We start from the raw sequence: 16740 nt of genomic DNA, 5'->3' as shown, positions 1-16740 counted from the left end.
ATAAAATTTTCAGAGATGTTCTATCAATTTTTGCTGACACTTTTCCTTAGTTCTATCTGACTTGTTACACAATCTTTCCAGAATATATTCTACTTATTTAATCTCTTGGAATGGTATGGTATGCAAATTAGGTCCCTTGTCATTTTCGATGATGGTTCGAGAGTGCCATGTATTGAATTTATTTAGTACTCGTACACACTAACCTATGTATAATAATGGTAATTTCCTGGTTCTGCTATAGTTGTTGTCATGATGAGTTTTCATACTTGCTGATCGCATAGCTGTTTATGGTGTTCTTCCTTTCCTACTTCCAATCGGCTGGGCAAAGTGGTTATTATAGATCTTCTAGAAAGTATTACGTGTGTTGAATTGTGTAGTGGACTTTCGGTCAGCGTTCAAGTTGTGGATAACTTGACAAAGACTAAAGTTAATATTTATTTTATTGTATAAAATAAAATTACACAAATAAAAATGTGGCACAAGGCCGAAAAAGGGGATGGGGGTTAATGTTGACCTAACTAACATAACGTTAACTTAACTAGACTCTTTCACCAAAATACCAGAATCACTCTGTGGACATCCTACTTAAAACCCGAAAGTTACAATTATATATACATGATGTGGGGGGGTTTGGGGATAAAAATCTTATTTACAAAATTGGATGAAAAATATACAATGCTAAAAGGTGGTTAGTAAAAAGAACCCCCTCACTACTGATTGTGGCGGATAAAAAGTTTTGCCAGTCGAAAAGATGTGGGTCCCACGAAAACTGACTTTATTCAAACACAACAAAAATGGCCCACATCTCTGGCAAAACAGTTTATCCATCACCTAAGGGGCCGGGATTGGGGGTTATCGAACCAAAAGTGGGGGAAAAAAAAAAAAAAAAAAAAAAGGGGGGGGACGCTGGGACAGGGAAAACCAAAAAGGGGGATTGGGGCGATGATAGCATGCATACTCTAGCTAAGTTAAAAATCGAACAGAAATGCCTAACTAGCCTACTCTAGGAGGTCCGATGCATGTCTATGTTTGATCAAGTCACCCAAAATCCTTAAAAAAACCTAAGCCACTCAAAAAAGAAATTCAAGATTAGCTCCATTCACTTTACACAATCGCGAAACTTTCACCCACCTGTCGTTGAAATTCACAGAAGTGAGTTTCACCTTCTCCAGCTTAATTCGCATTTTCAATCGATATTTGAAAATGAGGACAAGCTGGGGAGCAGTGAAGGTCTCACCTCCGTAAACCTCCTTCTGTCGCGTCGTCCAAATCACGCCTCTCATAACTGCTAATAAACACAGAAAAACATAGCGTTCTTCTTTCTTCATGGTCGGTGCCCAGTTGCAGCACGGGGAAACCGACTCCAGCACAAAAAACCGCTCGCTCAGCATGCGAACCGTGAAGCCTTCAACTAACTCACACAACGGTCGAACAATGGCGCAGTGGAAGAAAGCATGATCAAGGTCTTCCTCCCATTCTCCGCATCGGACACAATTGGGTGTCTCCGTAAAACCCGCTGCGTAAAGTCTTTTGCCGACCCAGAGGGCATTTCGTATTACCAGCCAGGTGAGTGATGCCTCGTAATTATCGAAGCAGCTCGACCCAGGCGCCCAAGGCCATATTAAGCGGCGTTCCTCCTTCGTAAAACCGAACTCCTCAATCTTTTCGTCTCGAACGGATCCCCTCACTAAGGCCCGATATAGCGCCTTGCGAGACAACAGCTGGGTGTCAGAGAGGCTTTCTTGGACCCGTAGAAGAAATCTCAAGGCCTGCCGACACTCGCGATAGAAAGGGCACTCGTTTCGGAACAACTTGTGTGCCTCTCCTCTAGCCGAATGCACACTCTCCAAAGCCGGAAAGGCTTTCTTAGTGTCTTCTATCCAGAAGACACCGTTTCCCTCACTTGGTGTACACATTCGATCCAGGTATATCAGCCTAAGAGTGTGTCTACGTATTAGCACACTAGGCATACCCAGACCGCCTTCAGACGGATGCAGGTAACAGACCTCCCGAGTAACCATGGCTTGCTTTCCGCGCCATAAGAATGCAAAAAGAGCACGCACCAGATCAACTAGTGTGGTTTCCGGGAGTGGAAGTACTGATAGACGGTAAAGGATCAGGGGGTAGATATGAGAATTGCATACCTCCGCCCGACCCTTCAAAGACAGATTTCTCAAGGCCCACAAATGAGATGCGACCTTGACCGCTTCCAATACCTCCGACCAATTTTTCTCCAGCTGGAGACCGGGGCCAAACCAGACGCCGAGTAGCTTGCATGGCCCATCAGTCCAACCAAAGGGTCCCTGAAGGGGCATACCCCTCCAGGCACCGATACGTAAGCCAATAGACTTAACGTAGTTAATTATGGCCCCTGTGACCTTGGCATACCGACTTGTTTCTATGTCAACGACTCTAATCTCGGCACTGCTCGTTACAAGCACAGTCACGTCGTCAGCATAGGCGGTATACTTTACCGGGGTAGAGCCACCTGGCAAAGTAATCCCGCGAAGGACCGGATTCACCCGAAGCTGGCGCAAATATGGCTCAAGCGCCAGCACATATAACATTGGGGATAACGGACAACCTTGACGGATCGATCTTGTTAACATGAAGGGTTTCGACCTCACCCCATTCACTTCTACCATAGCACCAGGGTTGGCATACAAGAGGCAAATCCAAGAGCGAAACTGGGGACCAAACCCAGCCGAGCGAAGAACAGCCTCTAGGTAACGATGGTCTACTCTGTCGAATGCTTTGGACTGATCTAAGTTGATCAGCGCGGCTTCTGTGTCGACTTTTTCTACGATCAAGCGTATCGTGTGCAAATTGTCTTGAATCGTCCGACCCTTAACAGAACAAGTCTGTTCGGGACTTATTAGACGGTGTAAGACAATCTGCAGACGATTTGCTAAGATCTTGGCCAAAATCTTTAACTCTGTGTTTAACATCGTTAAGGGCCGGAAATTACCTATCCCATCCCCTCCATTTTTATCTTTGCGTAACAATTTAATGATCCCCCTGGTAAAGTACTGAGGTATGCACCCGTTCCTAAACCAGGAGTTAAAAAGTACGGTCAGCAAAGGGATAAAAATGGGCGACAGCCTCAAATACACCTCGTAGGGCAGCCCATCTATTCCAGGGGTCCTGTCTAGCCCGACCTGTTTCAAGGCCTCAATGACTTCTTCCTCTTTTATGCTACCTTCACACCTAGCTGCTTCGGTCGCCTCCAGGCGAGAAAAGTCGGCTAAATAGGTGTCAAACTGTTCAATAGTCAGACCGGGCTCCTTGGTAAAAAGTTCCTGAAAATGAGTCCGAAAACCCTCCAAGATTCCGTCGTTTGAAGTTACGGTTCGTCCGTCCGGCAATGTGACACTGGCGATGTGTCGATCTGCAGAACGTCGAAACTCCTCCGCACGCAATGACGCGGCCATGTTTGTTGCCTCGTTTGGCGCTCTTTTTAATCTAGCCCTAACTAATACTCCCTGGTCCTCCCTGTTATCCAAGGAGTCCAGTTCAGCCTTAACTACAGTATAGCTAGCACTATCCCCCTCCTCCACCGCCCTTTCTAATCTATCTTCTAGCGCCGCTTTCGCTGCTCTAGAACTACGTTTGAGCCGGCGACTAAAATCAGCAGCGAAGGACCTAATGACTTTTTTAAGGTTGCCCCACCACTTATTCCCGATGATAGCCCCCGTCAATTCCCTCTGTATTGTTAGTAGAAGCTGTTCCCGGAAGTCCTTCACATCGAACAACGACGTGTTGAACTTCCAGTAACTAGCCATCCTAGGTTTAACACTATCTAAGTTTACTCGAACCCGGACAAGCCTGTGGTCCGAATAAACTATACTATGAAAACTTGGACAGTCTAAAAGCCCTAAGTCGACTCTCCTAACTAAGAACCGATCGATGTAACTCGAAAGTTGCACCGAATCGGAGCCGCGTCTACCTGTCCAAGTCCATGCTAAATCCCCGGGTTTTTCGTTCCGAAATTTATCGACAAGATCAAACTTGTCGACAAAGTCTCGAAACGCTTTGGCATCCCGGTTCTGATTAGTATCCCTTCTGGTATTAACCCCGCGATCTAATTCGGGATCCAGGACCGCGTTCCAGTCTCCCGCTAAAACTAACCGTCGAGACGAATTCATGAAAGGCTCGATTCGCCGAAAAAAGGAAACTAGCTCAGCATGGTTATTGGGCGCATAAACCCCAATAAAACGAAATGCCACATCCTTTACGGTAACATCTAGAACGAGTAATCTTCCCTCTGGATCTGCATAAATAGGATCACACGACGCATCAAGAGTGCGCTTAAGTAGCCAAGTAACCCCCCTTGCATGGGTATCATAATGTGCTGAATAGAGCTGAAAGTCTCTAAGGAGCACACCCTGATAATCACTAGGAATGAAGTGAGTTTCCTGTATACAACAAATATCCACACCAAGGCGTTGAAGGTCGCGTGCAACTCGAAGTTTACGAGAGGCGTCCCTCAACCCTCGGACATTTAAACTAGCTAATCTTAAGGAAGCCATCTTGAGTTACTTAGGGTTGAGAAACCTAATCAAACATAGACGGTGTCAAGACACCGACAGCTGTCCCCAATGATCCGGTGGTCATCTCAGTGGTGATAGACCCGTCAGGGGACAGACCGCCGATGTCTAGGGGGAAGGTTAGTTTAACTGCCCTATAAAGTGAAGGATGGAGTTTGATGGGGACCCGTCCAACACATCGTTTTCTAATTTCAATTAATTCGGTGTCGTTGAAATAGGCTGCTGGAGGATAAAGGTTGAAAGCAGAGTTTGCTTCCTCCAGCATAGTCCATAGTCCTTTGGCCTCCTCGCGTTTCCTGACAACTGTTAGTATGTGGTTTGTTTTAAAATTTTCAGGGTTAGTAATGTCTTTTTTTTGGTATGATTTGAAAGCGAGGAGGTTTCTGTAATCTTTCCTGCTATGGGACTTCATTATGGTCTCTACTTCTGCCGTTATTTTGCACACATCTTTCCCATTAAAGAAGGGTTGTTGTTTTTTTTTTCTTGATTCAGTCTCTACAGAGGGGCTTCTATGTCTTTTCTTATCTGAGGGGGGAGGAGGGGGCATGTCTGTTTTCATTGGAGAAGGGGGAGGGGTGTTCTTGGGCGTGTTGTTTGGCGAGCAGAATGGTGACGGTTTGGGGGTCTTTTTGGAGGGAGAACCTAGAGATGTCATTTTGGTGTCTCTATGGGGCAGAGGAGCTTTAGTAAGAGGGGGGGCTTTGCGAGGGATTTGCTTTTCTTTTGAGGTCGGTTTTTCAGGGAAAAGGGATTCAGGGAACTCTTTCTCCTCCGATTTTCTCCTTTTCTCATCAAGAGTTTCTTTTAGTTTCAGTAGGGTTTTGTATTTATTGCCCCCTGGGTCTTTACTTGTTCTAATTTCAATTTTCTCTTCTTTAGAGAGGGACTTAGCATAAGTCTTGGGTGGGGATTTTTTTGAAAGAGGGATGAGTGTCCAGTTGTCCTTTTTGGGGGATTGTTGCTCTGAATTAAAAGTTTTATCAAACTCCTCAGGTGTGATTTCTTTTTTCTCTTCTGCTGGTGTCTGGGAATTGTCCTTAGGTTCTACATAACCTATTTTCCGGTCATTTGTAGGGATAATTTTTACAGCTGGCTTCCTTTTGGGGCATGTGTAAGTGAGATGGCCGACTTCCCCACATATCCAACATGCTGGTCTTCTGCCTGCGACCACGATTGGCAGCTTCTCTACTCCAGCCTCCAGGTAGTAAGGTATACGTAAAAATGCTTCTGCATTAAGCAGAATGTCAAAAGTCCATACTCCGTTATAATGGTCTTCTTCTATTCCGGTTATGTCCCCAAACTTAAGTAAGAAAGCGGCTAGGTATTCCCCGGGGACAGCACCAGGAACTTCAAAAATGGACACTGTAGTTCTTCGCCTTCCTAGGTATTCCATTCTCAGAACGTACTCGTTGGTAATAATTTCTTTTTTTGTCATTGCTATGCATTCTTCCGTCTTAAAAAGAGCTGCCCATGTGTTATATCCTTTACATTTTGTAATCCGCTCAGCTCTTAAACCTGCTGATGAAATTAATTTGGTGACAACATCTTTCGTTGATCTAATTAGTTTTTTTGTTTTACGGTCTATTACAAATAGAGAAATAGTCCTTTTAGCAAATTCTTGTAACCGCGGTTGTTCCAACTTTATACCAGTTTCTGTCGTAAATTCCACACATTTCTTTGCGTCTTCGACAAATTTAACGACGTCGATTTTTACTTTTGGTGGTTTTGTCCATCCACCTAATGCCTCATCTTCCTTCACCTCAACCGTCGGCACACAGCTGGCAGCTGCCATGGCCGGCGTATAACAAGAGGAGAGAAAGATAACAGTCCCAAAAAAAAAATAAAAAAAAAAAAAAATAAAAAAAAAGAATCCGGTAATTGAAAAAGTGGTGCCGGGGGAAGAAGAAGATAAGCAATAACAAATTTAACAAGGTGATAACAAAATATTAACAATATAACGTGCAGAATAACAATATACGAACCAACAAATTTTGAGCGATAAAGACGTAGTCAGACAAAGACTAAAGTTACTTCTCATGAAAGAGGAGAACTATTTATGGCACAATGGGAGATTCCATTGTGCACACATGGGCCAGTCTATTCCTTGGATTGTGATTGGCTGAATCACCTGATTGGATATGCTTGTACATAAATACAAGCCCTCAGTCCAGCTCAATCTGATGTCTGTCTTGTGCATGAGCTGAACCCTTGGTAAGTGTTGCTGCTATTATTGTTGTTGTTGTTTTATTGACTAACACAGTTCTTTTGATTATTCTACATCCCCCCCCCCCACGAATCTCTCTTTTAGGCCTAGTTTGTTGTGTGGTAGTAACCTAGAAAGAGCTCGGGGAATCCTTGATCGAAAGCGTGGGGATATATGTGTGGTTTGTTGTTGGGGTTTGGTTGCTGTGTATGTGCTATTACAGGGAGATAGTGGGATATGCAAGAATGTAGTATCGCTTGAGGGAATTGTTGGTCCTAGTGCTGCACTTGGTATTGGGGTTGGTGTAGGCTTAAGTTCGCATTTTCTGAGGAAACGGCGGTTCCTAAGTGTGATCCTTCTGGATCCGTTAACCCTGATTCGGTATTGTCGATCTGGTAGGGAACTGATGATTTTGCCCGTTGTGTTCCATCTGCGATTGACTGGATTTTGGATGGCTACAGTGTCACCAGCTTGTAATGGTGGAAGGTTGTGGGTATATTTATTGTATCTTTCCACTATTTTTGCATTGCGGTGGTGGAGCATTTCCTCGCGATGTTGTGCCGCTGACACCCATTCAGGATGAGGCTTGTAGAGGATTGGCTGTGATGGGATGGAGTCACGTAGTCGACGGTGAAGTAATAATTGGGCCGGTGATAGGCCAATGCTTTGGATTGGGGTATTCCGATACTGCAAGTTGGCCCGGGCAACACTGTCATTGTCCAAGGAACCGTGGGGGCCTGTGTTTCCTTTCACAATCCTCTTTGCAGTTTTTACTGCAAGCTCTGCCCTGCCATTGGATTGGGGATACGCAACAGAAGATAATCTGTGCCTAACACACCATGTTTTCAGGAATTCTTGGAACGTGCTGGAAGTGAAAGGTGGGCCGCCATCGGTGCTGAGTTCTTCTGGGGCATCATATGTTTGGAACAGTTGTCGGCATATGGACATCAATTTGGTTGTAGTAGTGTGACCTGATTCTAGGCGGTATAAAATTAGCCAACCAGTTAGCCTATCTGCGCAGGCAAGGTATGTGTGATCTCCAATATAAAAAAATATCCATGACGATTTGTTGGAATGACCACTCTGGGGATCGTGTTAGAATGATAGGTTCCCTTGGTTGACTAGGTGCGATGGTTGAGCATACCATGCAATTCGCTCTAATACTGCGGATTGATGCATCCATCCCTGGCCAGTACACCGATTCGTTGGCACGTGCTTTCATGCCGACTACTCCTTGGTGTGCAGAATGCAGGCAGTGTAGGACCTTTTTTCGTTGTGTTTTGGGGATGACGATCCTTCGATCCAACAATACTAGACCATTGTCAGTGCTAAGGCGGTGCCTCACCTCTCAATACTCACGGATTTCGGGCGCAGTGAGATTACGTGTTTTTGGGAAGCCTTGCTGTATTGTGTCTATTAATTTGTTATATTGTTGATCGCCACAACCTGCTGAACGAATTAGGTCTGGTGATATCATGGCTATATTACTGCTGTCTGCAAATGTTGCTATTAAGGCTGTTGACTCTGTTATGTTGCTTATGTTATTCGACTCCAGTATATCCATTTGAGAGGGTTTTGTTGGAAATACATCGAGGAGGGCTTGCACCATCGCCACTGGGTGGCGGGAAACTGCATCAGGGCCTCTGTGCCACTTCCCGGGGCAATGCTGTATGGTAAATCTGTATCTCAGGGTCTTTTCCTTTAGTCTAAAGAGCCGGGGGTTTTGGATCTTGCTCAGATCACGATCGCCAAATATCCCCTTCAGCGGTTCATGGTCTGTGACCACTATGATGTTTGGAGAACCCATGACGAACATACGGCATTTCTCCAATGCCCATGCTATTGCTGCTGCCTCACCCTCTATTGGTGCGTATCTGCGCTCAGCATCCGTGCAAAATCTGCTGCCGGCATATATCAGATGCCAACCTTCGGAACAGCAGATTGGGGCTTTTTCCATGGTACATTGGCAATGTTTTTGTAGGAGTAGGAAGCCCATTCCTTCTTTGCTCCAATCTGGAGCAAGGCAAGTTGCTCTATCTTTGTCAAATGTTGCTACCCCCTTCTGGACTAGGTGAATTATAATTCGCTTGGAATCTTTGAATGCGTCTTCAAGGTTTTGATTCCAAGCAAATTTGGAGTTTTGTTTGACGAGGTCCCGAAAAGGCACCATAACTGGACCCAGTGGATATGCCCAGGCTACTTGGTTGACAAGCCCAAACCATGATCTGGCATCAGTAATTGTCCTTGGGACTGGAAAATCCTGTATCGCTTGTATCATGGACTCAGAAGGGGTCACTCCTGAAGAAGTTATCTGGAGGCCTCCAAATTGTACGACATCCTGACAGAATTGGAATTTGTCGGTGTTGAGCACAATTCCATTCTTAGCACATTGGAGCAGAAAATCGAAGGTATGATAAAAGGCTCCCTCAATGCTATAGTCATATAGCAGGGTATCGTCTACTATCTTCACCTTGCGTGGGATATCTTTTATTATCTCATCGTATCTGCGAGTGTAAGCATCCCCAGATGCGACATATCCTTGAGGCATCCTAAGATACATGTATCTTCCCCACTCAGTTATGAAGGTGGTTAATGGTTGAGATTCTTTGTTTAAGAGAATCGAGTGGTATCCATCAACAGTGTCTAGGACTGTTTTCTTTGTTCTAGGTGGCACTTGCAGTGCCAACTGGAATGGCGACCCAGTATGGTGGGTTTCTCGCTTGCATTGAGAGTTAAGGTGTTGGTAATCTATTGTTCTCCTTGGATTACCATTCTTTTTGGCAGTTATTACCATAGTACTGCACCAATCAGTAGGCATACCCACGGGTACTGGAGCTATGATACCTTTTTCTACATCCTTCCAAAGGGCTTGTCTTACTGGTTCCTTGAAGTGGAAGGGTACAGGAATTGGGTTATGCCTGGCTTTAGGGATTGCTCCCTCTCCCTCTTTGAGGTGAATGTGGGCAGCTGGGCCGGACATGACTGGAAATATCCCATCTTTGTTGAATGTCGTTTTGGCAAACTTTTCTAGGAGCCAGCTCTTAAGTTTGCCTATGTTATCTTCTGTTGCAGGAAAAGGGAGGTTTTTGGGGCGATTTGGCAATTGATCTACACACTTTTTAGACTTGGTGTCTACCTCTTCATGTACGTCTGCTAAAGGGTTTGGAAAATGTTTGTGCAATATTCCCACATCGATGCAGGCTGCTCTGCTGAGATAAAGCCGTTGTATGCCCTTGCATATGTAGAGGGCTTGTTTAGTTGTTTTCTCTCTGACCACAAATTCAACTGGTAGCCAACCCTGACACATGAGTGTGAAACCTCCAACTGTTCGTATGATCTTTCTTGATTGGATAAGACTAATCTCTGTGAGGCCCATTTTGATTAAATACTTTGGTCCCCCAAGACAAATGGCGGCACCACTGTCGGGAAAAACCTTTAGCGTTGTACTACAACTCCTAGGGATATTGACAGCTCGTCTGGGATCTGGTTTTGGTGAGAATGGGATTACTGATGCATTTATTTCAGTTAACAGATCACCTTCTGTAGTCATAATGGTGCCCCTCATTTGATCGAATGTGATATGGGCCATGAGTGTATTCATGGGAGCTTCTTGGTCTTCAAAACTCTTTATCACTGCCGGGCGATATTTCTTTGTCCGGCACACTGCTGAGAAATGGTTAAGTTTCCCACAAGTGTTGCACATTTGATTCCATGCCGGACATGTTAAATGGCGGGCACTTGTCCTTGGAGTACCGTGTTGGTGACTACCGCAGTCTATGCAGGTTTGACGGGGTTCTTTATCAGCAATGTTATCGTTGTGAGTAGCAGTAGAGCTAGTGCGAATATTGCCTCTGCTAGTCCGTACAGCACTGTGTTTTTTTTTTTTTTTTGCGATACATTGACATCCGGACTGTAGCTATGTCTGAGGTATCAGTCATTGCGGTTTGGTCCCGTAGTGCAGACTCAAATGCCTCAGCATGACAAATATTTTGGTTGAGAGATTTTAGCAACCCGGCTTTTGCCAGTAGATCGGTCTGAAGCGTATCATTCGATATCCCTTTGATAAATTGGTCCTTGATGTAAATGTCGGACAGGTGTTCGCAGTTGGGGCATGAAAAATTACAGTCTATGGCCGTGGACCTAAGACGAACAAGGTATTGTTGGATGGGTTCATCTTCATGCTGTGATATAGCTGCAAATGTCATCCGATGGACCATGGGATTTGATTTCTGAGTTACCAATGCTTCTGTCATCTCTAGCAACTTGTCTGGGTTGGTGGTGAAGAACTTAGGGTACGTATTTATGATTGCGTTTTGAACGGATTCATCAGCACAACTGTATAACTGGGTATTGGCCTGAGAAGTTGGCATGTCCGTTATTCTGGTGAATACTTCCCAGTCAATCCGAAATTTTCTGAATTGTTGAGGGGTCATTTCGAGATGAAGTTGGGGAGGCCTGGCAGCTGGTGCCTTAGCATAGGTGGTCTGGGTAGCGGGTTCCTTGGCTTGTCGAAGGATAGACAGAGCTTCTCCCATTGTTGTGATTCCCAATTCTCTTAGCATGGCTCGATCCATTACTTGAAGGTTTTCTTTCCTCAGTTTTTCCTTCACAAAAGTTGCAGCGTAGCTCTTGGCGGAATCGGCAGCAATGCCTGCTTTGAGGAAATAGTCTTCCCAATCTTCTGTCTCGAATCCTGTTCGTAGCGCCATGTTGAATTGTGTAGTGGACTTTCGGTCAGCGTTCAAGTTGTGGATAACTTGACAAAGACTAAAGTTACTTCTCATGAAAGAGGAGAACTATTTATGGCACAATGGGAGATTCCATTGTGCACACATGGGCCAGTCTATTCCTTGGATTGTGATTGGCTGAATCACCTGATTGGATATGCTTGTACATAAATACAAGCCCTCAGTCCAGCTCAATCTGATGTCTGTCTTGTGCATGAGCTGAACCCTTGGTAAGTGTTGCTGCTATTATTGTTGTTGTGTTTTATTGACTAACACAGTTCTTTTGATTATTCTACAACGTGATGGTAGTTTGCATTGCCCTAATCTGTAGCAGAGCAAGCTGGATGTCAGATTTCTCCTTTTTGCATTTTTTTATTGCTGATTTGATATGTCTTGCTTGTTTCTCTATGAAGCTATTGTGTGAGCGTGTCAATAACCTTCGTCACAACCTTTTATTTCCTCAATTGTCTCATAATGACAGCCTCTAAGGTTTTTTCCTTGAGCTTAGAGAATAACCAAAAGTTACAGAGAGCAAGGTGTGGACTATAGGGAGGGTAAGGAACTGTCTTGATGTCCATCTTGATCAAATAGTTTCTGACAAGGATGGAGCACCGTTGGGACAAACTTTGCGTAAATCTCCCACATCTTCAGTTCCTCGCAAATTGTGGGTACAGTTCTCGCACTGATATCAAACTGTGCATTTATTGTCTCTATCGGCACACAACAGTCCTTATCCATGAAATTTTTTATTTGGCCAATGAATTCTGGTATTCTGACTTCCTTAGTTCCCCCACACCTCTCATCATTAGCAATAACATACTGAATTTTCAAGAGTCTATGACAATTTTAAATGTTTGTATAAAAAAATAAGTTTGGAAACTTATTGAAGACACCACATATTTCATTTTATCTGCCACTACTTTGCTGGCTACTGGTGCTGATATTTCATTGACAATTGGATATTTTTTAGTGTTTGTTGAAGTGAGCAGGAATTGCTGCCCATCAATTTCAAATAGGTCTGATGTAAATGAACTTCCAAAGCTGAGATGGAATAATGTGTGGGTGCAGCGGTTCATACCTGTGCGCATGTTGGTGTTCCTGGCAAATTGTGCATGACTTGCACATCCTCTCAATATCCTTGTTGATATTTAACCAGTACACACATTCGCTTAGACATATTTTCTCTGTCTTTATAGAGCTGATATAGGATGTCCTTTCTCATGGAGTCTGGGATAAGTACTTGTTGACCCTTGAATGGAATTCCAGATTCGTCGGCAAATTTATTGCGGAAGGGCCATTATGATCAGATCTCTGTAGGTAGTTCACAAATATTATCTGGCTACCCTGGTATATGATCTTAATGGAATGTATGGTTGGATTCTTCAGTTTCATTTCGTAGCATTTTCTGCTTTTCCAATGAGAAATTGATGGTTGAGATGGTCTAATCCTCATCAACTTCAGTGTTTATACTACCCACTCTCTCATCTAGCTCAATTGGTTTATCATTTTGTAGGTTTAACAATTGACTTAAGGTGTTGGCAAGGATCATTTCACTACTTGGTCTGTTTATTACTTGGTATAGGTAGTCCTGGATCTTTAATAGTTGGTGTTGTGCTGAATGTGACCAATGACATATAGTTGATGATGAAGGTCTTCCTGTAGAGGTACATGTGTTATCGCTGAATACCATTCACAATTACTCTTTAATATCTTTCTAGAATTGATAAAATTCCATTTTGTTTTGTACTTTTGACTTGTCATATTGTGCACTTGTAATATTGAAATAGCAGTTTTTTTTTTTACAATTGGTCAATCTAGCACTAGATTAAGCATTTGGATTTTCTAGGTTTTCACTAATAAGCATTTTGTATTTGATTTCATCAAGTTTTCAGTTTTCACATTGCTTTGTGGTAGATTCTTATTGATGAACAATCAAGTTGTTTTAACGACTCATTTGTCAGTTGATAGGCCATTGATGAACTTTTGGTCAACTTGCATGTCTTCTTGTGTATCTTCTGAAATTTCTGAATAAATAAACAATTTATTGAAACACCGTCTGCCCAATTTCTGTCCCGGTAAAATCCATGTATTATATTTTTAACTGTTTGTACTTATCTAGTGAGTCTTTATGCCAGTTGGTCTTTGTTGTTACTTTATTATAGGTGTACTTATTGTTTTCTGTCTTGAATACTCTTACACATGAGTTTTATATACATGTGGTGATTGCAAACATCAACATCAGGAAAGTTCTGTAATTTGTGTAAGTTTTAAAGTTCTATTGTTTTTGTATTGAAATATCAATGCCTATATGTGAAAACTTTAACAGTGTGACAACTTGATTGAAAACTATTTCTTATTAAACAAGTTTGAAATTTTATCTGAAATTAAAAATATAAAACAAAATTATATAATTAGATACTGTTTATTGCATTTTAGTCTTCTAAACAGTCTGGATAATTCTAGTATTAATTTTTAAAATTTTAAACTTATCTTGCCGAAATGTTGTGAACATAACAACCAAGATGAGAATAGTAGTTTGTATAATCAAAATTATCAAACATTCTGAAACCTGATAAATACCTTTTTAAATACATGCCTTCTTAAAAAGCGCTTCTTTATCTTATTTGATTAGTCATTCAATCTTCTTGTGTACACTGGATTTAGAAGTGAAGTAATAACAGAACTCTTAACATTAATCTGATTGAAGCCTTCATACTATAATTGATAAATGTCTCCTTATAACACAACCAGAGGTGGGAAGTCAGATGAAAAAAAAAAAAAAAAAATCTCCTCACCAACTCTTTACCTTGGACAAGACATGAATTGGGAAGAGGAAGGTGACTCCCAAGCAGGTGGTGGGGGGGTACATTTTAAAAACACAACTCTCATAAAAATTGTAAATTCTTAATTTCCACCCCCTTACCTCAGCTACTAAACTGTAATTTAAGTAGCTTCTCAATTAAGCTATGAAGAAGAAAGAACTGGTCCCCATTTTTTTCTTCCATCATGGGTATAATTTTTTTTTTAATCTTATTTACGGAAATGGGTAATATCTTAATGATTGGTTGGAAATTATTAAAAGTGAAATGTGTTTCAACGCGGTTTCATTGCTTACAAACAATTTTTTACTTAAAACCCGGTTTTAGTAAGAAATAAAGAAATAATAAAAAAAAAAAACAAAAAAAAAAAAAACAGTAAGTTAAAAACAAGCTCAGCTGTTTTATGCAAAGTGTAACAAAATTTAGTTGACCAGGGTGGGAGAATGTGGCGATTATATAAATAAAGCAAGAAGGATAAGTCCAAGTTTTAATATGCTCTTTTTAAGAATTAGGTGTTACCTTTTCAGGCAAGTACCTACTATAATCCGTTGATTGTGTATGTTCAAATGAAATCTTTTAGCCATTTAATTGAACTACATATTCAGATGCTTTATCAATTATACATGTAAATCCTTATTTAAACAGTTATAATTGATTTGATGTTGAGAAGCTGATCATTAATATCTAATTAAATGCTTGTATTTATTGCACACACTTGTTCAAATTATATCATCATGAAATATGTGTTTAAAGATTTAAGCATTGGAATTTTTTAGCTAATAAAAAAAACTACTAATTGTATTATACAATGTTCTTATACCTTTTGAGAAAAAATAACTTACAAAACTGTTATCTGTAATCTTTTTATAAACTTATATTAGAAAGTAGCTTCTACCTGGTATTTTCTGGCTTAGAGAAAAATAAGTTAATGATTTACTTTTTCTTTTTTTTAAATTCATTTTAATTTTCCCATATTTTATTTTTGATTTCAATAATAAAAAAAAATGCCTATTTATATATGTATAGGCAACCTATACACAAACACAAGATCGTATCTGATAGTTTTATTAATATAGCAATAAAGCACATGGATATTGTTGCACTTCATGGAAGCAGTTACATCAAACTAAAATTCTATCATCTCTGTGTTGTCATTTATGCGTCAATATTGTTTGGAAAGGTATAAACTCCTCATTTTTGACCAGCTATCGACAAATCATGTTGAATTAATAATATACAATAGATATTGTGAACCAAAAATTGTTTACCATTAAAAAGACAGGCAAAATCGATCTATTATTAACATAAGCATTTAATAATTTAAAAGTACAATTTTTACAAAAAGAATGTGTTATTCACCATAGTTGATTTTTTTTAAGGTGACTATGAAAGATTCTATATATTAGAAAATTGCTAGATTGGAATAAGTACTAAAAAAAAAAAAAATGGATGCAAATGTGTTAATCTATTGCAATTACCATGATACAATGAATGAAAATTGTTTTGTCAGAATTAAAGTCAGCTTACATGCTATTTATATCCAACTTTAAAAATCCAATATTATTTTATGTATTAGATTAAAATTTTTCTTTTTTAATGGAAATATTGTAAGGTGTATTAATAAAAAACAAAACAATCATCTTAGCCTCTTCTGAGAACATTCCATATTTTTGTAATAATGGTAGTTACATTTTTTTTATGTTTAAGATATTTTATTTATTTATTTAATCATTCATTCATTTTATGTTGATAAGCATTTAATTAAAATAATTTCAGCATTGTAAAAATTTTAATATAGCATTTTAAAATTCTATTTTAAAACTTGTGAAATGGAAAGTTAAGATAGGAAGACACTGTGTGAATCAATTTAGTTATAAAAAGAAATAAATACTCAGTTATTTTACTTTTAATCGCTTTCTGAAATTTATTACCTGTAAGCTTTTATTTATGTGTATTAAAATAAAACGAATTAGAAATTTGTACTTATTTTTAATTATTATAACCAGATATTCCATTTGTAATCATTATTTGTTTCTAAGACAAATATTTAATATTAGAAGGCATTAAAGATGTTTTCAATGAAATTTATCTATGTAGATATACACAGCGACATCTTAGACAAAAATCGCAATTTTTACAGTTAATTTTATTTTTATTTCTGTTACAGAATGGCATCACTTTGAGAAATCTGATATAGTTTCAGTCACAGTTTCTAATGTCACATTTACTCTTGTGTTCTTCATTGCATGTGTATTCAGCAATTGTAGCCCTTTCTAAGCTGCAGCACACCAGGAACATCTTTTTGGGGGTTAGTTTTTCTCATGAGTTAGAATACAAACTGGACTGTTTGAGGGAGATCTTCTGATTGTCCTTGAACCATTTCCGCTGTCCTCCCACAGTTTTTTTTTCCTTTGGCCAGATCAACATAAACGAGCTGTTTTGAG

At 40.5% G+C, this 16740-nt stretch overlaps 1 protein-coding gene across 1 annotated transcript in view; it reads left to right on the top strand.

The window, feature by feature from the left end:
- The window catches only part of LOC145245967 (uncharacterized), a 163415-nt gene that overhangs the window by 44205 nt on the left and 102470 nt on the right, over positions 1-16740 (top strand). The gene's annotated exons all lie outside the window — the stretch shown is intronic.

The sequence above is a fragment of the Euprymna scolopes genome, chromosome 23, assembly GCF_053919585.1.
Source record: "Euprymna scolopes isolate OS-2025 chromosome 23, ASM5391958v1, whole genome shotgun sequence".
Taxonomy (NCBI): Eukaryota; Metazoa; Mollusca; class Cephalopoda; order Sepiida; family Sepiolidae; genus Euprymna; species Euprymna scolopes.
Note: the sequence above shows the minus strand (reverse complement) of the source record. Positions and strands in the feature narration are given on the sequence as shown.